This window comes from Lygodium microphyllum, chromosome 3 (genome assembly GCF_053477565.2).
Source record: "Lygodium microphyllum isolate KBCC chromosome 3, Lygodium_microphyllum_v1.1.10, whole genome shotgun sequence".
Classification (NCBI taxonomy): domain Eukaryota; kingdom Viridiplantae; phylum Streptophyta; class Polypodiopsida; order Schizaeales; family Lygodiaceae; genus Lygodium; species Lygodium microphyllum.
In genome coordinates this window covers 132,081,774-132,104,514 of record NC_141137.1, presented here as the reverse complement: position 1 = coordinate 132,104,514, position 22,741 = coordinate 132,081,774, and positions in this window count along the sequence as shown.

The following is a 22,741-nucleotide window of genomic DNA, read 5'->3' as shown; positions in this document are numbered from 1 at the left end:
GAAAGCTTTGTATGGCTTGAAGCAAGCACCTAGAGCATGGTCTGACAAGATAGGACAGTATCTTGTCACTATTGGCTTTCAGATTTCCAAGGCAGATTTCTCACTTTATGTGAGAAAAACAGAGAAAGGTATTATGCTACTTGTCATTTATGTTGATGATTTGATTATGACAGGTGACAGTGATGAAGATATCCTTCATGTGAAAATGCTATTGAAGCAGAAGTTTGAGATGAAGGATTTGGGAGAGCTGCGTTATTTCTTGGGCATTGAGGTGATTAGATCACCAAGTGGGATACAGCTCTTGCAGAGGCAGTATGGATTGGACATGCTGTCCAAATATGGGATGACAGGCTGTAAGCCTATTTCAGTTCCTTTGGAGCAGAATGTGAAGCTGAGTACAGATGCAGGTGAGCTTCTAGAAGACCCTACTATGTATAGACGCATAGTAGGAAGTTTGATTTATATGACTATTACCAGGCCAGATTTGAGCTATGCTGTTGGATTGGTAAGTCAGTTTATGCAGGCTCCAAGGAAACCACATTTGGATGCGGCTAGACGCATACTCAGGTATGTGAAGTCCACATTGCAGTATGGACTATTTTATGAGACTGGGGTTCAGATACAGCTGCATGGATACACTGATGCTGATTGGGCTGGTAGTATTTCTGATAGACGATCTACCAGTGGATATGTGTTCTCTTTCGGGAGTGCTGCAATCACTTGGAGCAGCAAGAAACAGCCTACAGTTGCCTTGTCGAGCACAGAGGCCGAGTACAAGGGTGCAGCAATGGCTGCATGTGAGGTAGCTTGGTTGCATAAGCTACTTTATGATATGCATCAGTCTACAGATGGGCCAGTTGTCATTTATTGTGACAACATGAGTAGTATACACTTGGCAAATAACCCAGTCTATCATGCTAGAACAAAGCACATTGAGGTGCATTATCACTATGTGCGAGAGAGGGTTTTACTAGGTCTTATTGATCTAGTTTATGTCAGCACAGAGGATCAGGTAGCTGACATATTCACGAAGGCATTGGGCGCAGAGAAGCTGCGCAAGTTCAGAGACCTGCTTGGTGTGCAGGAATTGGGATTGAGCTCGAGGGGGAGTGTTGAGATATCGAGCTCCACTCGTGATACGCCAGGGTGACCGTTGTGTATTTATGTCACCGACTTGTCAGTTGCAGATGCGGTTGGTACACCGCCCCTGAATAATAGCTACATGATAGCTATCCTTATCTACTCTAGTTCGTGGCTCAGTTAGTATGCCACCTTAGTTAGTTGAGTTTGGTTTGAGACCCATATCTAGGGTTCTTCTATTTCTTTGTACTTGAGTTCTTTTGGCTTACACAACTAAGAAGAGGAAAACTGTTTTCAGCCTCCACCCTTGTGTGTCTTCCCCCATTGTGCAAGCAAGAAAGCTTCAAGCGAGACTCCTTCCTTCTCTCCCACAATCTTGACAAATGGACCTACAAGACACACTCATTCGAGCTACTCCAATAATACAGGAGGTGCAGGCCAAACCAAGGAACAATAGAATTTGGCATTACAAAGATTAGAATAAGGGCATGTCTAAGGCTCAGACTAAGAGAGGTGAGATTGGTAAGCCAAAAATACAACTGGCAAAAGCAACATGAATAATAAAAGGTGTTTAAAAGGGTCTACCTGTCTATCTAATTAAGCTGAATAAGCTAGATCAAAATCACGAATCTAGAGAAGAACCTTCATGGTTAAAGGAATACACAAACATATTCCCTGAAGATCTGATGGAACTTCCTCCCCAAAGGGAAGTCAACCATGAAATCAAACTTGTGCCAGGAGCTGCACTAGTCGCAAAGAGGCCATCTAAAATGTCCATCCCGAAATGAAAGAGCAACTCAAGCAACTATTAGACCAAGGCTACATCCATCCTAGCAGTTCTCCATGGGGAGCTCCAGTGTTGTTCCAAAAGAAGAAAGATGGAACGCTTTGCCTATACATTGACTACAGAGGGTTGAATCAAGCAACCATAAAAAATAAATACCCCATTCCAAGAATAGATGAATTACTTGACCGTCTTCACGGGGCGAAGATCTTCTCAAAGATAGATCTCAGATCTATATATTATCAGATAAGGATCAAAGAAAAAGATATCCCGAAGACCGCATTCAGTACAAGGCATGGACACTTCGAATTCCTAGTGATGTCATTTGGGTTGACGAATGCTCCTGCTACCTTCAACAGGTTAATGCAAGATATCTTTAAGCCCTATCTTGATGACTTCATACTCGTCTTTTTTGACGATACCCTAGTCTACTCAAAATAGGGAAAGGACCATGAACCCTAGCTTTGCATTGTTCTTGAAACAATGAGAGCACACAAGATTTATGCCAAGAAGAAGAAGTGCGCATTTTTCAAGCGACAGATCGAATATCTGGGATTCATTCTATCAGCAGAAGGAGTTTCAGTAGATCCAGACGTTCTGGAATGGCCAACACAAACTTCTATCAAAGAAATATGTAGTTTTCTTGGGTTGACATGGTGGTACAAAATTTTCATCGAAGATTATGCTTTGATTGCAGCACCTCTGATGAGACTGATCTACTAAAGAAGCAAGTAGCAATTGTATGGTCACATGCTGAACATAACAGCTTTGACAAACTAAAGCAAAGCTTAGTCTCAACACCCATCCTGAAACTACCTGATCTTAGTAAGGATTTTAAAGTGGTAACTGATGCTAGCACACTTGCTTTAGGATGTGTACTTATGCAAGAAGGTCATCCCGTAGCATATTCTTCAAGAAAATTGAAGAGCCATGAAAGGAATTATACTACCCACGACTTGGAGCTGTTGGCTATCATCCATGCTCTCAAACTTTGGAGACATTACTTGCTAGGTAAAAAAATATCCCTAGTAACGGACCACAAGAGTCTTAAATAGATTTTCACCCAGAATGAGCTCAATATGAGGCAATGTCGATGGATCAAAGTGCTGGAGGAATATGATTTTGAAATCAAATATAGGCCTGGAAAAGAGAATATAGTTGCCGATGCACTTAGTCACAAGGCATTTCTAAATTCTCTCATTTTGCAAGATCCATCAACAGCAAGGTCTCTAGCCACAAAGATATCAATGCCAAACAACCCAATTCTTGAGCTAGCAAAAGAAGGGGCATATCATGACCCATTTTACCAAAAAATGCTAAGAGAGATCCCCTTCATGGATCAAGACTTGAAGCTAAAGACAAAGTATCAAGAATTCTCCATTAGTAGTGGACTTGTCTACTTTAGGACAAGATTATGTATCCCTGCAAGCCAAACTCTCAAGCAGAAGATACTTTGGGAAGCCCATGACTCCCCTTTCTCAAGACATCCTGGTTATGCCAAGACCCTTAATACAGTCAGAAAGAGCTATTTTTGGGAAAGGCTCAAGGGAGACGTACTCAAATATGTCACAGAATGTTTGTCTTGTCAATGCATTAAGGCAGAACATGTTAAAATGCCTGGGAAATTGCAACCACTTGACATTCCACAGATAAAATGGGAATTCATTAGCCTCCTAAAGGGTGCTTCACCCGTGAAATTTCGTTAGGGACACAGTTGTCTGTGAAGGGAGTCTCCTTGTGGGAAGGGAGGATTGCCAACTTGCATAAAATTTCTGCACACCCTCCACCTACCCAACTTATTCCCCAAGTCCCGATTGCGATGGCCCCAAAGTGCCACACAAGAGGAGCACACGCGAGAGCAAGAGGAGCACATGTAGGAGTCCCCACCCGAAACACAGGAATCGATAATACCCCTCCTGCAGATGTTCAGGTTCCATCAAATTCACCCTTTTCATTTCCATATGATATGGGTGCATTAAGTATAAATTCGCATAGGGAAGACTTAATCGCATTGGAAATTTACTATGATTGAACACTTTGTTTTTAATTTAAAAAAAGATCATAGGAATGTTCGAAAAAAATTGCATGACAAGGTACTTATATTTCTCGCACCATCATGATGAATGGTTGTTGCATTTTTAAATATATGGTTCAGGTGTTAAAAGATGCACTTATGCAATAAGGTCCTAGTTGCATCTCGCATATATGTTAAATATAAATTGTGATGGTCTTGTGCATTGGAAGATTTGCATTGGGTAAGTTACGTTGGAAGGAATGGATTATGTTATACACAATGCATTTGTGCAATAAAAATCCCTTGTGGCGACCGTAAATAGGTTAATTCATAGAAAGATGTTTAATTAAAGAATTAGATAGTTGCTATGGAGAGGAATAAAAGAGTTATATCTTATTTAGAATTCCATAAGCAACTGCATTCTTATTCGCATGACTTGCATGGAAAAAGGAAAGATTATGTTTTTATAGCATTATAAATTTACGTAGCATAGCTTGCATGCATAAGCAACTTGCATGCATAAGTAGATGTATGAAAAGAAAAAGGGTTATATTTCATTTGATGAAAAGCATATAATACGCATGAAATGACAGTTACATTCTATATGAACGATAGGTTAAGTTAAAATGTTTCTTAGTATTGCACTTGCATAGTTAATCTAGCATTCTCATACTTAGATCGTTCTATGTTGCGAGTAAGAGACGGTACCAGGCCTTAGGACACGAATACTAGTAATATCGACAAAGGGATTTAATTCCTTAAGATAGGCACTGCTACCTATCTCGTGCAACTAGTCTACAAGGTCAAATACTATTGCAACTAAATCATAAGATGCTGCTACTACATCTTAGGCCAAGGGAGGCGAGATCTAATTATGACCTATATTTGTTAAGAAGTCGAGTAGTCGCTCTACTACAACTCTCTCTCTTGAGGACTGATTTGTCAAAATTAGGGAAATTGTGAATTGCCAAGAAGCAAATTGACCAACCGAGGACGAGGGGGTTGTCCAAGTTCTATTTGACTATAGTACAAGGAGACCTAAGGTAAGGATTGTTAGAATATCAAGCTCATACTATTCTCCTGTTAGTATGTATGACCGACATTAACCTTGTCCAACTGTATCAGCAAACGTGGGACATTAAATAAGTCGGTAGTCTTAGAACCAGTGTGAATGGTCCTGCAGACCTTAGTACTATTGTATACACTTACTCTATGTGTGTGATTATGAGATAATGAATGAATGGAAGAAGAAGAGAGAATGCTTGCTCTTCACTTTGTCTCTGCCTCTCTCAATCTCAACATGGTATCAGAGCACCCATGACTGGGCTCTGTGGAAAGAATTTGTGAAGAACCCTGGAAAATTGAAGCTTTAAGTTTCTTGAGAAGCACGGCTAACCGCTCCTACTCCTGTAGAGGTATGCATCTACTCATTGTGAGGTCTATGGTTGATATAAGTACTTGAGGCTTGTATGGAGCCTATGGGTAGCTCTTTTGAGCATAAATAAAGTTCTCATTACCATCATTGTCACCAGTATAAGCTGCTGAATACATCAGCAGATCTGCATGAACTACACATGTCTAGAATGTGGACTCAGATGCTTGCAAATGATGATTATGATCAGTCATTGATTGGTAAAGAGATTGTCTGAACCCTTTGAAGGGTGATTGAAGGCTTGGAACCATTCTTGGTTGCTGTGAGCTCATCTAGGAGCTGAAATCACTAATTGCAGGTCTGGGATTTTTTAGTGGTTGCTATATGCAGGGTACGTACAGCATGAATGCATGGTTAACATGAGTCTGGAGCTCTCAAACATGTCCAAAACAACCATTGGAGCATGGGTACATGTAAAGAAGACATATAAACTAGATGTTATGCATTGAAGTTAAAATTTCTTGCTAAAAATACACAGATCTGGAAGTCTAAAGTAGGCTGAGAAACTATCAAGAATTTGTGGACATCAAGCACTACTTGGTCCACTACTTGGCCCTGAAGGGTTATGTACTTCATGACATGGTATATCTCTTACAAATGCTTTGAGCACTGAGAAGGTAGTTGAATGAAAATGGTTGCAACTGGAATTAGATGTACTATAGTTGTCTTGGTTGTTTATAAACAGTGAATACTTTGTATGCCACTTACTCTTGAAGACAGGATACTCTTGGGTATTGTCAGGATTATGCATTGGCTACCATTTGTTGTGGCATATGGATATGATACCTAGAGGGTATTGTGGACTGAAATACATTATCTTTGGCCTGTTCTTGGTTGACTAAAATTTGCAGGTAGAATACTCTGCACTTGTACTTGCAGTACATGATGTATTCAGTGTCAGATTGACATGCATGGAACCCCATATGCAGGGATAGATCTCTGAACTGTTGTAAGTGTTTTTGGGACATGTACACTCTATGTTGAGCTCAAAAAGGAGCTATTGTTTATTGTCATTTTCAGCCTACAAACTGCTTGTCTGTACATGACCAGGTTGCTCAAATACATGCTGGTTTTGCATTGAATGTAGTCCATATATGCAAGCTGCAATACCTAAGTGATTGCCAACTGTTAGAAGGTGATTGTATTGATGTTTTTAGGCTAAAGAACTGACTGTCTGAGCACACAGAGTGCTGGAAACTATCATAAAAAGTTGCAAGCTGAAACTGAACTGTTTGGAAAACTTTGGCTTGCAGGTAGTTAGGCAAAGCCTAGAACATGGCAAATGCAGAAAGGATAGACAACATAACCCAGATAGTGGGGGAAAAGCTTGACAATAACAATTATGCCATATGGAAGTTCTACATGGAGAACTTCTTAATAGGGAAAGGCTACTAGGAGTTTGTGACTAGAGCGGAAGTTGAACTTGAGCTCCCAGATCGACCTACAGCTGATCAAAGATGATTACATTGAGCTTGGATAGAAAGAGCTCGTAGATTCTTGCACTGGCTCTCTTTATGTATCTCAAATGCCATGGTAATGCAGATAATGAACTGCAGCTCTCCTAAGAATGCATGGGACATTTTGGTCAAGTATTATGGCACAACCACAAGTGCCACGAATATACAGTTGAAGTAGAAGTTCAACAATCCTCAGCAAAATGGGGTAGCTGAAAGAAAGAACAAGGTCTTGATGAAAGCTGCTCATGCCATGATGAATGAGAAGAAGATGCCGCTCTATTATTGGGCTGAGGCTGTTATGGCAACCATGTATATCTTGAATCAGACTCCTATTGCAGGTATTCACGAGATGACACCATTCGAGAAGCTATATGGCTATAAGCTTGATGTAAGTCACATGAAAGCCTTTGGCTGTCTTGCTTATGTGCATATTCCACATGAAAAAAGAAAGAAGCTGGATCCAAAAGTGCATAAGTGTGTTTTCATTGGATATTCACAGGAGAAGAAGGCATACAAATGCTATGATCCCTCTATCAGGGAGACTTTGGTGAGCAAGGATGTTATTTTTTATGAGATGGGTTCTTGGTATGTATCAGCGGCTATAGTGCTATCAGATATACCTTCTACTCATGTATCTACAATTGATATGCAGCAAAGGACTGCTATGACAGAACCTAGTAGTCAGACATCATCCCCATGGATAGGGAGATTGAGGAGTTCACCATCCACTGACACCAATATGTCAATGAGGGGGAGATATGATGTCGTGGACATCAAAGGAAAAGAGAAAGTTACTGAGGATATATCTAGGATGATGACACCTGGTAGAATGGCTTTTGGATATGACTCTGTTGACACTTTAGACAGTGAACTTGGTATTCTGATTGTCTATACGCCTGGCACAAGGCAGTGTCAAGATTGTGGAAGAGAAGGAAGGAGTCTCACTTGAAGCTTTCTTGCTTGCACAATGGGGGAATACACACAAGGGTGGAGGCTAAAAACAGTTTTCCTCTTCTTAGTTGTGTAAGCCAAAAAGAACTCTAGTACAAAGAAATAGAAGAACCCTATATATGGGTCTCAAAACCAAACTCAACTAACTAAGGTGGGATACTAACTGAGCCACGAACTAGAGTATATAAGGATAGCTATCATGTAGCTATTATTCATGGGCGGTGTACCAACCGCGTCTGCAAACTGACAAGTTAGTGACATAAATACACAACGGTCACCCTGGCGTATCACGAGTGGAGCTTGATATCTCAACACTCCCCCTTGAGCTCAATCCCAATTCCTGCACACCAAGCAGGTCTCTGAACTTGCGCAGCTTCTCTGCGCTCAATTCCTTTGTGAATATGTCAGCTACCTTATCCTCTGTGCTGACATAAACTAGATCAATAAGACCTAGTAAAACCCTCTCTCGCACATAGTGATAATGCACCTCAATGTGCTTTGTTCTAGCATGATAGACTGGGTTATTTGCCAAGTGTATACTACTCATGTTGTCACAATAAATGACAACTGGCCCATCTGTAGACTGATGCATATCATAAAGTAGCTTATGCAACCAAGCTACCTCACATGCAGCCATTGCTGCACCCCTGTACTCACCCTCTGTGCTCGACAAGGCAACTGTAGACTGTTTCTTGCTGCTCCAAGTGACTGCAGCACTCCCAAAAGAGAACACATATCCACTGGTAGATCGTCTATCAGAAATACTACCAGCCCAATCAGCATCAGTGTATCCATGCAGCTGTATCTGAACCCCAGTCTCATAAAATAGTCCATACTGCAATGTGGACTTCACATACCTGAGTATGCGTCTAGCCACATCCAAATGTGGTTTCCTTAGAGCCTGCATAAACTGACTTACCAATCCAACAGCATAGCTCAAATCTGGCCTGGTAATAGTCATATAAATCAAACTTCCTACTATGCGTCTGTACATAGTAGGGTCTTCTAGAAGCTCACCTGCATCTGTGCTCTGCTTCACATTCTGCTCCAAAGGAACTGAAATAGGCTTACAGCCTATCATCCCATATTTGGACAGCATGTCCAATCCATACTGCCTCTGCAAGAGCTGTATCCCACTTGGTGATCTAATCACCTCAATGCCCAAGAAATAACGCAGCTCTCCCAAATCCTTCATCTCAAACTTCTGCTTCAATAGCATTTTCACATGAAGGATATCTTCATCACTGTCACCTGTCATAATCAAATCATCAACATAAATGACAAGTAGCATAATACCTTTCTCTGTTTTTCTCACATAAAGTGAGAAATCTGCCTTGGAAATCTGAAAGCCAATAGTGACAAGATACTGTCCTATCTTGTCATACCATGCTCTAGGTGCTTGCTTCAAGCCATACAAGGCTTTCTTCAACCTGAAAATAAACTCAGGATGAACAGCATGCACATAACCTGGTGGCTGCTCCATATAGACCTCTTCTTGCAAATCACCATGAAAGAAGGCATTCTTTACATCCATCTGATGTAAAGACCATCCCTTTGATGTAGCCATAGCAATGACTGCTCTTACGGTTGCCATCCTTGCAACCGGACTGAATGTTTCTTCATAGTCAATGCAATATGTTTGTGCATACCCCTTGACTACTAATCTTGCCTTGTATCTATTCACAGAACCATCTGCATTGTGCTTCACCTTATAAACCCACTTACAGCCAATTGTATTTTTACCTTTAGGCAAAGGTACCAATTCCCATGTAGCATTTTCTTCCAAGGCATCCATTTCTTCATCCATGGCTTTCTCCCATTTTTCTTTTCCCATGGCTTCCTCAAAAGAAGTGGGTTCTGGTTCCTGTATCACTTTAACTATATATGCATAGTGAATGGCTGTAAATCCATCATATTTCAGCCTATCCACAGGATACCTAGCTCTCGTAGACCTGCGCAAAGTAGGTTCACTCCCAGGTGCTCTCAAAACATCCCTGGTCTTCCTTACTCCAGGTGTAACAATAGAAGGAATACCTAACTCATCATCAATGCTCTGTTCTGAGCCACTGGATTCACCATCCACATAAGAGTGACCTGCATTCACATCAAACATGGGCTGATCAACCTTCTCTTTTCCTTTTCATGATACCTGCATACCACTATCTACATTGCTTTGAGAAGATTCTCCTAATCTCAATCTTCCTGTCCATAGCGAAGAATGTGAACCACTGCTAGAGGACGCTCTAGGTCCACTAATATTTTGTGACGGCTGCTGTGAATTCTGTGTAGCATTACCATTTTGTGCATCTACATCATCAATCACATTTACTAGTTTATACCAGCTACTCATCTCATCAAAAACAACATCTCTGCTCACTGTAAACTTATGAGTAGAAGGGTTATAGCATCTATACCCTTTTTGCTGCAGAGAGTAATCAATAAAGATTCACTTCTCAGCTTTTGGATCCAACTTGGATCTCAACTCATCTGGCAGATGTACATAGGCAATGCAACCAAAAATTTTCAAATGAGAAATATCTGGTTTCCTACCAGTATACCTCTCCTCCGGAGTCATTCCATGTATTGCTGCAGTGGGAGTCCTGTTCATTATGTAGACTGCTGTAGCAACTGCTTCAGCCCAATAAAAATCTGGCAAGTCTTTTTCATTGAGCATGGCACGAGATACCTCTCCAATATGCCTATTTTTCCTTTCTGCAATTCCATTTTGTTGTGGGGTATGACTGCATGAATATTGCTACTTTATGCCATGCTCCTGCAAGAATCTTGCAAACTCATTTGAGAGCTACTCTTCCCCTCCATCTGACCTTAGGCATTTTATTTGTAGGCCTGTTTCTTTTTCAACCATAGCTTTAAGAGTTTTGAAATGCCCAAAAACTTCACTTTTCTTTTTCATAAAATACACCCAAACTTTTCTGCTATAGTCATCAATAAAGCTGACAAAATAATGACAGCCTCCAAGAGATGCAGCTTTAGTAGTCCACACATCAGAGTGGATTAATTCCAATGGCTTCTTACTCTCTTGAACATGTCTAGGAAATGGTTTCCTTGCCTGTTTTCCAAACTGACAGGCTTCACATACCTTATGCATTTCTGCAACCTTGAATTTAGGCAAACCTGCAACAATATTTTAGGCCTGCATTCATTTAAGTCGCTGTACATTAACATGACCAATGCGTTTATGCCAGATATCAATATCTGCAACTACACCGGTCCCATGTGCAAACAATGCTGTACTCAATTCAGGCATGTCTGCATCCAACGTAAACATTCTGCCCTTCTTCTTTCCTTTTGCTATCAAGCGACCTTTATTTTTCATATCCTCAACAAAGCATCCATGAGGATTAAATCTGACCTACAAGCCCTGCTCAACCATTTGACCAACAGAAACCAGATTCTTGGTGATATTCGGGACATGAAATACATCAGACATGTATTTCTTTTTCCCATCCTGCATAGACAAAGGAATTTTTCCAATCTGCACAATAGGATGTGCAGTATCATCACCAGTCTCCACAAATCCTGGTTTTTCCATTTTCCTTGCATCCTCCATCCATTCTGCATGACCTGTCATCTGGTTTGATGCACCTGAGTCAACATACCATACATCATTTCTTTCTTCTGCACTTGTCACAGAATTGTTCATGTGCTGCACCATAAACAAATGCTCATTTCTGTCATCACCCTTTCTACTAGAAGATGCATAATTCCCTTGTTGCAGTTTTCCATTCATGATGTCATTCTGCTTTTTATAGCAGTCTTTAGCCATATGACCCATTTTACCACAGTAGTAGCATTCAACATTACTGTTTGCATTTTGGCCTCTTTGCCATCCACCACGACCTCTTTGGCTCCCCCTGCCTCGAGAGTTACCACGTCCTCCTCCATAGGACTGGTTTTCTTGAGTTTGCTGCATATTCTGATTTCTACCACGGCCTCCATATCGGCCTCCTCTACCTCTGCCTCTACCTCTTCCAGCATTTGAGTAGAAGACAGCTTCTTTTGAAGTTCCTCCTGAAGAAGATGCACCACCATTTCTCTGCTCCTCAGAAATTAGAAGAGCAATCAACTCCTCAAAATCAGGAAATCTTTCACGGACGGAAATGGATGTTTGGAACTGTGCATAATCCTTTCCTAGACCATTCAAGGTCACACAAACTAAATCATCATCTTCCACTGGTGACCCAATGGAAGCAAGTGCATCTGCAATCTTCTTCACCTTCATGTGGTAGTCATTGATGCTCATACTTTCTCTTTGCACATTATGCAACTCTTGCTTGAGCTGCATTTTCCTGGCTTGCGTATTTGTGCTATACATTTTTGACAAAGTATCCCATGCCTCCTTTGGCGTACTTGCATCCTGAATATGCACAATCATAGAGTCTGAAATGCTGATAGACAGCTAGTACATAACTTTCCTGGCTCTCTCATGCCATGCTTTAAATGCATGCATTTGCTGTTGATTGGGAACATTAGGAAGAACTGGTTCTTCTTCATTTCCTGCAACAAATTCCCAATATCCTTTTTCCATAAGGAAATTCGTCATTCTAGACTTCTATGCTTGGAAGTTGTTCTTGTCAAGCTTTTCAGTGACAATCTGTGAAAGAGAATCAAACGCCATTACAGAACACTACAAAAAATTCTGTCACTGCAAAAAACACAGCTTCACCCTCACAAGGGAAAATCTGCAAAACTGGAGAAAGTGGTATTTGACCACACAGTCACTTCCTAGTGACGATTTTGCATCAACAGGCAACAGGGATGATTCTGTAACTCCCAATGTCTCTGCGCACAAGCATACGATGCAATTTCTACAGTAACTTTTCACCAACCTGTAGAACAGCGGCTGCACAGCATAAAACTGGGCCTTTTCCTGAGTGCGTGCAGAAAACTTCCGCCTACAAAACAGGCCCCAAAATGGCCTCAAATCAAAAAAATAAGGTCGCCAAGGGCTAAACCCCTCCCCCGCAGCATATACTACCCTCTTGCTTCACCGCGAAGGGCGTCTCAACCTGAGACAATGCACTCCTGCACTTTCCGGTTGTGCTACCTGCAGAGATCTACTCCCAAAACAGAAAATGAAAGCAACACTTCTCCTCTTACCAGAACACCGTGAGCTTGGCTTGCTTTCTTGAGCTCCTTACCACAAACAAGGCTCTGATACCATGTCAAGATTGTGGGAGAGAAGGAAGGAGTCTCACTTGAAGCTTTCTTGCTTGCACAATGGGGGAATACACACAAGGGTGGAGGCTGAAAATAGTTTTCCTCTTCTTAGTTGTGTAAGCCAAAAAGAACTCTAGTACAAAGAAATAGAAGAACCCTATATATGGGTCTCAAAACCAAACTCAACTAACTAAGGTGGCATACTAACTAAGCCACGAACTAGAGTAGATAAGGATAGCTATCATGTAGCTATTATTCATGGGCAGTGTACCAACCGCATCTGCAAACTAACAAGTCGGTGACATAAATACACAACGGTCACCCTAGCGTATCACGAGTGGAGCTTGATATCTCAACAGGCAGAGCATGTACATTCCGCCTCATGAGAGAGGGGAATCAAGCAGTGCACCACAGCTTAGATGCTCACAGAGGGTCGGATACCCTATTGACAGGTTGACATATAGTCACTACATTGCAAAGCATTATGCTTACATGACAAAACTGATGGAGATCAAAGAACGAGGTACATATGTTGAAGCAGTGGAGGATGAGAACTGGTGTGCAGCCATGGATGAAGAAATGAATGCCTTGGCTGAAAATAAGACATGGGATCTTGTGCCACTGAATGAAGGAAAAAAGACCACTGACTGCAAATGGGTCTACAATATCAAATGCAAGTCGGATGGTAGTGTGGAAAGGTACAAAGCCAGGCTGGTTGCTAAGGGGTATGCCCAACAGTATGGACTTGATAATGAGGAAACATTCAGTCCTGTTGCCAAGATGGCAACCATACGCACTATGATTGATTTGGCTGCTGCTAGAGGCTCAAAATTACAGCAGCTGGACGTTAAGAATGCATTTCTTAATAGTGACTTAGCAGAGGATGTCTATATGGTTCAGCTAGAAGGGTATGTTCACCCTGATTTTCAGCATTATGTATGCAAGCTGAAAAAGGCACTGTATGGGATGAAGCATGCTCTGAGAGCTTGGCATGCTAGGATCAGTAACTACTTGCAGAGGTTGGGATTTACTGTTGGTAGGAGTGATCACAAACTATTTACAAAGAAGACTGACAGTGGCTTGGTAGTGCTGGTCATATATGTAGATGATTTGATAATCATTGGTAATGATGACTTGGGCATACAGCATGTAATGAAGATGCTGAAATATGAATTTGACATGAAAGATCTAGGTGAATTGAAGTACTTTTTAAGTATTGAGGTAATCAAGGGTGAAAATGGTTATGGCTGATGCAGAAACATTATGCCATGGAAATGCTGAAAAAGTATGGCATGGCTGAATGCAAACCATTGGATGCACCCCTTGATTAGAATGTCAAGTTGGACATTAGTACTGGAGCTAAAATTTAGGATGTGACTATGTACAGGCATATGGTTGGAAGTCTAATCTATTTGACCATCACTGGGCCAAATTGGAGTTATGCAGTTGGGCCCATAAGTCAATTTATGCAGAAGCCGAGGAAGCCACATTTGGATGCTGTTAGGAGATATGTTAAGTCCACTATAGATTATGGGTTGTTCTATATGAGAGATAAACCCTTGAAACTGGTTGGATACACAAATGCGGATTGGGCAGGATGCTCATATGATCGCAGATCTACGAGTGGTTATGCTTTTGGCTTTGGAAGTGGCATGATCAACTGGAGTAGTAAGAAGCTACCAACGGTTGCATTGTCTAGTACTGAGGCAGAGTACAGGGGTGTTTCATTGGTAGCATGTGAGATTTCATGGCTGCTCAAGCTTATGGCTAATTTGGATATCCAGGTGGATGCTCCAGTGACCTTATTATGTGACAATCTCAGTAGTCTACTCCTAGCAACGAATCCAGTATACTATGCCAAGACAAAACACATAGAGATACACTACCATTTTATCAGAGAGATGGTTCTTGCAAGGAGAGTAGATCTTATGCATGTGAAGAATGATGAACAGGTTGCAAATATCTTTACCAAGTCTTTGGGTAAAGATAAGTTTAGTAGTTTTAGACAGCTACTTGGAGTTCATCAGATGATTTGAGCTTGAGGGGGAGTGTTAGAATATCAAGCTCATACTATTCTCCTATTAGTATGTATGACCGACATTAACCTTATCTAGCTATATCAGCAAGTGTGGGACATTAAATAAGTCGGTGGTCTTAGAACCAATGTGAATGGTCCTACGGACCTTAGTACTATTGTATACACTTACTCTATGTATGTGGTTATGAGATAATGAATGAATGGAAGAAGAAGAGAGCATGCTTGCTCTTAATTATGTCTCTGCCTTTCTCAATCTCAACAAGGATAATTAAGGTCAGTAGGGTACAAACCCTAACCCAAAGAAAAAGGGGAAACAAGCAACCTATCTTGCCAAGCCCTTGGAATCTCGCCAAGTCGTGAACAATCCAGGATTGAATGTTGGGAGTATTCGGGAAAAAGGAATCACACCTTAGCAGTTGGTCATACGAATGACCACAGAAATGATCATGATTGTACTCTTAGGTACATTGTTGAACTTCTTTGCTCAATGATCTAATTCAAAGTCAAACACTTAATGCTTTAGGTTAATATCTTGGAGGGAGAGGCAGGTTCAGTTACCTCCGACTGCCTGCCTGGCCCTATCCAAGGGGGTTGTTAGCCACACTGGGTACATGGACCGAACCCATCGCGAGAGGTCTCTCCGTGGGTGCTGCTTGGAGCGGGAGGACGCTTGGGTGCCAGGGGAGGCTCTGATTGTAAATTCCTTGCCTCCGGATCCCACACAAGGGGCCGACGTGACTTGAGATGGGATCTCAAGGCTCATGTACTAGTCTACGGGCAAAAGTTGGAGTAACAATCCTGATGATTGCTAGGATAGCCTTCATGCAAGATACTTGATGTATTCCAAAATAAAGATCATATATTTAAAAAAGGAACTTGCTTACATTTTTTTAAAAATGTCAGTGCCTAAGTTACGTGAAGGAACCTATGCTTAAAATTGATTAATTAAGGAAGCTTCCTTTGCATATCAAACATAATGTGGTAGGTAATTAGATAACTAAGCAACCCGAGGAAAGTGTTGTGGATGTGACTTGGGTCCGTCCTATGGAAGGGTGGTCCTGGTTAGCTAGGAACTTTTCTCAAAAGACGTGATAACAAGACAGTGAAGACCTAGAGTCAGTAGAGTTAAAATCCCGAGTTATGCTATTTTAGGGGAGCAGAATGGGACCATGCCTTATGGGCAGAAAGGTTGAGCTTCACATCCCACCCCGTTTCCCATTCTCCATGAACCAAGTGCAACATAAATCGGCTTCAACTCTGTTGTTCCTATGCAAAGTGGTTCATTTGGAGCTCAACGCTAGCTACTTCCTAGAGACTTGGCTGATAGGAAAGAAACCCTAACTTCAGGTTGGTCCTAAGTGGGAATGGCCGGATACTTCTGCTTCGAGGCAGGCTCGGGAAGACCTAGATCGCAAACCCTATGACAATCCTTGTGAGTGCCAAGTGGTGCTTTCTAGACTCTCCTCCCAATGGGCTGGTAAGAAGTGTCCCGCAAGTGGACAAGCGGACACGTTACACCTTTCAATGAAACATTGCAAATAGTAAGTATCTACAACTCATTGAGAATGAGAAATTTCATGATACCTATGTAACAACTTGTCTCGTATTTACAGAAGTATACCCTTTGGATTGTTATGAGTGGCAAAATGTTGAGAGTTTCATTGGTTCTTTTGTGTTACCACCTCAAAATTGGTAGATTTCTCTTTGAGGGGCATATAGCTAAGCAGCTCGCAGAGGAGGCCATTGTGTAGTAGTGACATTTTGCACATGTGTAACACAAAAATTTTAGTAGCCATATTGAATTCTATGAAGCCAAGCACCGGCTGAAAGAATGTACATTTAAGCTAGTTCATACCAATTGCAATGTTTGCACACATGTTCAAGGAATGTAAGTGTTTAAGATGTATCAAAAGCACGTACGTCATAAAAAGTGCATCAGAGGATTATGTAACAAAGATTCTAGGAAATACTTAGACATAAAAAATAGCTCATAGTCCTGACACAGTGGAGTGTCAAGTCACAACAAGAGACATGGCTTTCAGATTAAAAAATTTCTCTCTTAACTGACTATTATCTTACTTTCGAATGATCAGCTAACTTTCCTTTCCAATTACAGGTACTTTGTCACATGACAGACTTTATGCCTAGTGTTCGAATATCGTAGATGGAGGATGCTCAAGGATAAATGGTTGTGCCTTGATCAAGACATGCATGAAAGTGCAACTGTGGATGTTACTGTCATTTGTGAGGTCCACGAGCCCCAAGTGTTGCAAATGGAGGATAATTGGCCCTTGAGTATAATGCGCTAGGAAATTACAATGGTAATACAGAATCCACTTGTTAGCTTTTATTTTAAACTAGATGGCAGGAAAATTCAAAGCTGAGCTGAGGATATTGTTACCAGCGGAAAGTGTGTGGCTCCACATATTTTAGAAATTGTAGAGTCTCCCTAAAAATCCCAACACCACAAGTTGTAATATCCAACACCTATAAATTTTTGGATTTTTTTGGCCAATAGAATATTATCGCTTGCAAACTTGTAATATTTAAAAAATATGGTATTTATGTAAAATCATACACTTGTTATACACTTTCCACATCAACACATTTACATATGCATGTCAACTTTACAAAGATGTAAGTAAAGCCATAACTAAATATCGTATGCAAAAAACCCTTAATGGTTTAAAACTTAAGGTTTTTAAGGTAGAACTAATTTAGTTCTTGTCTCAATGTTTCATTTCACACTTTCTCTCTTCATCTGTTTATATCCACCACATCCCTCCTACCTGCTACGATGGATGCTTGCACACACTTTTATGAGTGGATCCACAAGACTATCTTTGCTAACCAAGGTGACGAGATATTCTAGGTTTTCTCTAAGAACTTTAACCTTGAAAGCGTCCTCTCATCGTGGGATCCCCCCCTTCGGGTTTTGGAAGACTTTATGAGAACCATTGCTACCTGCACATACTCCATCGAGGGATCCGACATGACCTGGGTGCCTCTGGAAAAGCTTATGGTATTTCAAGCAGGGAAGAATCACCAAAAAGTGGTGAATAGGTGTCTGGTCCATGTGAATCCTTCGAACAATCCCATGGGCAGTGCACCAGGTACAACACCTTTGGATCTCATGGAGTGTGATTGCGCATTGGCAATTTACCTCCTTGCATTGGATACACCCCTAGAGTAGGAGAGCAATGAAGATACAACTCCGCAGGTTATTGCTATCACATATACGAGAGAAGAACCAATTGAAGAGCTCATAAATGTTGAAGAGAAACATCGGGTGGTGGAAAAGCAAGGGTTGACTCTAATGGTGCCATCTTCTTCAGAGCAGCTACAAGTTGACAAACCCAAACTTGCCTCCTTAACACCCATTGAAGTAAATGGTGTACTACTTGCTTCTATGAGATGTGATGCAATACTTGGAATTGAAGAAAGAAGAGTTGTTTTCCATCCAACCTAATCAATTATGTTAACATGGATGTGCATCCGACGATGGCAGAGATTGGAAGATATGATGGCACAAGCTTAGATACAGTGAGTGCCATCATAGCAGCACAGGAGCATATTAACTCAGTTGAAGAAGATTACTTTGTGCAAGATGCTGAATTGGAAGCACTACAGCATGATTTGTTTGGATTAAGGCCCCAACTTTCTACTAAGGAGTTTGTAGATTCCTCTGCCCAAAGAGGTGTCTCATTGACACATGAGGAAATGAAGATACAAGATGATCTGGAGAAGGTGAGATTTCTAACTACCATATATTTTTATGCGATGAAACTTGACAATAGGGTGTGTCAAGTCCCCCGGAGTCCACCGGTGAAATCTTGGCTAAAAATGATGCATGCGGCTACCCTGTCCGAAGTCTAGCATCTAGGGCCACTTTCTGATCTTGGCAAAAAATGATGCTTGTAGCTACCGTGTCCAAAGTGTGGCGTTTGGGGCCACTTTCTGGCCGCCCCAAACGCCAAACTTCGGACAAGGCAGTTGCAAGCATCATTTTTGGCCAAGATTTCATTAGTGGACTTCAAGGGACCCGACGCACCCTACCATCAAGTTTCATCGCTTTCTGATAACTCTAGGTTAGTCACTAAATATATTGTTTGATTTGACTTTGTCATTTAGGACATATTGTATATAGATAAGTTTGCATCAAGGCAAGGAGGAGCTTGATATGTGGATCGACGAAAGGATTCAGCTTTTAAGGAGTACATTGGCAACCTTGTTGTAGACTTGGTGGTCTTTCATAAGAAATGCTCACCAGGAGAGTAAGAAATAATCATGAAAATTCAAGCTTTGACCAAGTTTGGACCTTTTCGAGTGATACATGTGACATCTAGCTTGGAGAAGGTGGTGCTAATCAAGTGGTTAAAGCTTCTTTCCTTGTTTGACCAATGGAGCAATGTTTGTGCTTGCTACATTAGGTGATCTTGCTAAAGTGTTAGATTCGCTTCTCTTGGAGAAAGAGTTGAAGGGGGAGCGCATCATTTTTGAAGCAAAGAAGGAACTTATATTTTCATCGAAAGCTGGCCCCTCCTCTCCACCGATGAAAAAACCAAGGAACAATTGAGAGTTCTTCTTGGCTATTGGATTTTTGTATCTACCATCACTAGCAGCCATTGCATGTATTTGTCTTGATGAATATAAGATATTTTAATTTGTCCCTATAAATAAATATTTATTGAATAAATGTGTGGTTCATATAAGTGTGACAATAATGTGTGGTACATGAATGACGAATTCACATATGTTAACATAATTCAATGCGTAGTACTATACTTGCGATTGTGTAAGTGTGATGATAATGTGTGGTACGTGAATGATGCATTTCCATGCATTAACATAATTCAACGCGTAGTACTGCACTTGCAATTGTGCATAAGCAATAACGTAACTCATATTCATACGTATTACTACTTTCGATGCGTTTGTATGTTAAACAAAAAAAGATATGTCAAGTTTGTACTACGAATGGATTGTAAGTGGTCTATGTATTTTGCTATTTGGAGTGTAGTCATTGTTAATAATGCTTCCTCATTTGTGGCAGTTTGTACTACCGATTGCAATTGCATGATGCTTTACTAGAAATACGTGGGGTGATTTACATGTTGTCAACTTTAGTGCAATGGATCTCATAGAAGGAGATTAAGACGTCCTCTATTGAATCCGCAAGGCGGGGAGCGGTGGAGACGGTCTGTCTCTTTGAGAAATACTTGCCTACCAGTATGCTCATGATACAAATCCACCTTCTTGTGCATCTTGTAGATGACCCATCAATTGAACTCACCATGGCCCTAATACCTCTTTGCATGAGATATTATATATATATAAATAAATATTCTAATGCGACAGAGTATACAAATTTTTTTGGCCTTCCAAGATGCTATGGTGCTATAACACTCATTACAAAACCTTGCATCATTAATCTAGTAACCTATGGAGGAGTCCCCTTGCTGTGTCGAAGCCGAATGATAAAGTTCATGTCTTTATCTATGATTGTGACACGCTTTGCATGGATGGCTGCAAGTTGTGTATCATCAAACAAGTGATGAGAAATCCCTCTGCAGTTGTTTGTAGGGCCTCCATAGCTGCAATAGTCCACCTTCCTACTAGTGGTCCATCCTACACTCGCACCCAAAATCTTCCCATCCCTTTTAGCTCCAAGTCTTGCATGACTTCCTGAACAACCTTATGAAAAGAACTTTTCAGGATGAGAAGCTCGTATTCGCGCTGGATTCTCCTTATCTCTCAAAGGGTGACAATGCCGGTTTCCATCTCTTCTTATTCTGTGGTGGTCCTTGTGCTCTATGGGAAGCACCTGTTTTTGCACTAGAGGAGGCTCCACCTTATGCTCTAGGTGGCGGGCCTTAGCGTGAGGAAACGGGGACATGCTTGCTTGGTGCATGTCATGCAAGCTTGAGGAGGGCAAGATGGAGAAGAGACTGAGGTTGGGGATGTGAGAATGGAGTAAGCAAAGAAAGTAAGATGTGAAAATGATAAGAAGAATGAACTTTTAACCCATTCAAACTCCAAAACCAAGTTAATGCAGCTTCATACGCAATATCCACCGTGTGATCGTAAATCCATAACCTTTTATGGGAATGCAACGAAACTTCACATGCACACTCATTAGATGGCCAAGAACCCAATTTTTTTTTTGAAAAAAAATGCATGCAAATCCCTAGTCCAAAGTTTGGCATTTGGAGCCACTTTTGCCACCTAACGAGTGTGCATGTGAAGTTTCGTGGCATTCTAACATAGCTTAGTATTTTAAAAATTATCCCACACCAAAATTATGGATGGATTGATAATTGAGAAATCAACCTCGGGAATACTAGCGCTTAGAAACTTTGCACCACATAGACTATATAGAGACATCAAAAGTAAAGTCTGCAAAATAAGAAATTGTAAATTTTTACAAGTTTTTCCTATTGAAATTGATAGTGCTAACACAAACTGTAAGTAAGAATTGAAAATACAGTGAAGATGCATAGTCATAGTTGAGAGCAAAGGACAAGTGTAAAATTTTAATTCATATTTTAAGGTCGCATACAATAGTTTTGCACTAGGACATAGTCATATGTCTAATGTATGAGGATAACACTATGCAAAAAAAGATAACATTACAAACTATGTTCATTCCATTGGAACGAATGCATCATTCATTACTTGAAGATTTCTTACAAGTTGGAAGTCCTTGGGAGTTACAGTGATGCGCTTTGTATGTATTGCACAATGCTGAGCATCAGTCATCAAGTCAACTAAAAAGGCCTTTGTAGCACATTGTAGAGCATGAAGACATTCTTTTGTGAAGCAATCAGGTCTATCCTAACCTTGTACCAAAAACCACCTCCTATTTTCTATGCGGTAGAGGTCTTGCACAATCTCGCGAACCAGTCTCGAGAAGCTCGCCTTCGGAATGATGAGATGAAAAGAGCGTTGATACCTCCTAATTTCTCTCAAAGCCATTGTACATGGCTTCCACTTGTGTTTCTTGTGGGGATGCTGAGGAGGACCCTTGTAAGGGCGGCTTGAGAAAGGTGGGTTAGGTTGAGAAGGGGGTGCATCTAAGCTAGTAGATGCTCCAAGGGGCTGAACACGATATGGGGATCTGAGTGCAAGCTTATTTGCAACTACCTTAGACCTAGCCATCTTTTCTGCACAAGAGATGTGAGAACTCAATGAATAAAATAGAAAGTAAAACCCTCTTTTATATAACCTTAAACTGTAAGACTCATTCACATAGATGCACACTCTATCTTTCTCTCTTAAACTATGAATTGCATTCACAATGAACACATTGTTCATCTTACTATCTTAGGTCTCTTCGAACCCATTTTCTATCTTGTTGAAGCCTTGTTTCTAGCCACTTAGCATGGTTTTCTTTGGCACTTGAGGCTTCATAAGGCACTCTTTTAGTGACATGACGTGATTCCATCATGTCTGTAGCCGATTCATCGGCACTTTCATTTGCTCTCTTTTGCGAGAGTTTAGCTTCATCTGCTACTATAATCCTATACCACAAGATAGAAATTGGATAATTGGATTGCTACCATTCACCCCTCCACCATGATCAATTTTTCTTTGGTATGCACCACGCACTATCTAATGGGAATTTTCCATCCCTTGTGTGGACCAAATCCAATGCTTTCCTTTTTTGCAAAGCATGGCCCATATACCTTAAGGATATGCTACAAAGACACATATCACACATGAGTAAAACTATATTCAATAGTTTATACAATTCATACAATTTTAAAATATTACCTTAGTATGCACCATGTAATGTGTGATAGAG